This window comes from Pygocentrus nattereri, chromosome 1 (assembly GCF_015220715.1).
Source record: "Pygocentrus nattereri isolate fPygNat1 chromosome 1, fPygNat1.pri, whole genome shotgun sequence".
In the NCBI taxonomy this organism is placed as follows: Eukaryota; Metazoa; Chordata; class Actinopteri; order Characiformes; family Serrasalmidae; genus Pygocentrus; species Pygocentrus nattereri.
This window is the reverse complement of record NC_051211.1, coordinates 16,418,934-16,420,633: the sequence shown is the minus strand read 5'-3', so window position 1 is coordinate 16,420,633 and position 1,700 is coordinate 16,418,934. Positions and strand designations below refer to the sequence as shown.

General features: G+C 39.9%; 1 protein-coding gene across 14 annotated transcripts in view; it reads left to right on the top strand.

Moving 5' to 3' along the window:
• Window positions 1-1,316, top strand: part of map2k4a (mitogen-activated protein kinase kinase 4a) — a 30,538-nt gene extending 29,222 nt beyond the window's left edge. For all 14 annotated transcript variants that reach the window (XM_017708090.2, XM_037539358.1, XM_037539354.1 and 11 more), the window contains one exon: window positions 1-1,316. This exon is cut by the window's left edge and continues 979 nt beyond it. The gene's annotated coding sequence lies outside the window, so the exon portion shown is untranslated.
• The last annotated feature ends 384 nt before the right edge of the window (window positions 1,317-1,700 follow it).

The following is a 1,700-nucleotide window of genomic DNA, read 5'->3' as shown; positions in this document are numbered from 1 at the left end:
GATAGACCTCTGAAGTCATGCTTCGTTCTGTAGTCGGCATGGCGCACATATTAGGCGCTCATAGTCTATGCTGGTTTTGTCTTGTGGTTAACAAAAATAGTCCAAAGCTGAAACACATTGTTCTGTATGTATATTTCCTCTACCAAGAGTCAGTGGAAACAGGCTAATGCTCTTGTATCCAGTAATGATGGTAAATGAAAGTAAGTCTACTATTAACCTTTGACGCTGTTGTATACCAACATCCGCTAAATAAACTGTAGCCAAAAACGGCCAGAGCAACTTAACTAGAACATGTGGCAAGGCTTACTGGTTTGTGTAGGGTATTTGGTGAGGTTGCCAACTTTAGGATGTCTATTCGGTGTAGAGCTGTGTTGTAGTAGTCGTACTTCAGTTCCTTACTGACCTCCTGATTTCTGGTGACATTTGGAGGAAAACTGGCAAAACGTACAGCAAACAGGGTTTCAGCCTCTCTAAAATCCACCCTTTACTCCTTTAGTCCATTAACTTTTAAAAATCCAGAGTACAGTCAGTAACACAAGGAGCACCTCTCTTGCAGGAGGTAATGTTTCATATGTTCCATACCCATGTGATACACATGCTTATACTTAACCGGAGGTCTTTGGGGGTATTTTTCAGTCATGCTAACTTACATTATACATCCATGGGCTAACTACAGGCTTGTTGTCCATCTTATGATGCTGACTACCATGCGGTTGCCCCCTGCTTTGAGCTCCACCTTCACAAGCCATTGAATTGGTTTAGAAACTTCACCTTTGGTTTGTTCCCACCTTTAATTAAGACTACGTTTGCACATTTAGCCCAAAATTTAGACCAAAATTTCTCATAGTTGTCAACAGATGTTCTCATTACGAGATCATGTCTGCCCCTGCAAGACTAGTGCTGAAGCAACTGCCCCTTTGGGTTTTATTACGAAGTCGTCCTGAGTCAACGAGCTTCCTGGTCTTTTGCAGGGAAATTGCCAATGGCGAACAACTGTATGCTACAGGTTCGGCAAACGATGGTTAGGCTAAAAAACTTTTCCTTTAATATAGCACCTCTCATTCAAATAATCAGCGAATCGTCTGTATCTACGTCTAATCGGCCCTTCGTAAGCTGGACTGGGTGTGTTGGAGCAAGAGAAACAAAAACAAAACCAAAAAAAATGTGCAGAGCATGGGGATTGGTAACCACTGGCTGTGGATGGAAGGCGGAATTGTTGTCATAACCTGGTCTCTGCCTAGCAATGACTGTGTCCTCACTGTACAATGAACCACGTTCTGATATATAAATAAATGAATAAACAAACTCAGAAGCAAGACGCTCGAGTGTGCAGTTATTTGTCAGTTATTTAAGGTATGTTACACTTCAGAATGTCATTGGATGTTGGCAGCTCATTACAGTCCTATAATAACATCATCATTAGCTAAATAACAAATGACAAACTATATTCAACTCCAAAACAGTAAAAATGAAGTCCTGCAGCTGAATCAGGTGCAGACTGGACTGGGAAATTTGTTTATTAATTTCTGTTTAGATGGCAAGTGCTGCACTGTAAATGTGTAAACCAGTTGAAGTAAAAAGGAAGTATATTAAAAAAAAGAAAACGTAAATATAAAAGCTTTAGTCACTGACTGTTATGCTCTGTCACTTTTAAGTAAATATATGCTGCTGTTCAAAATCATTAATATTTTTAACTGCTG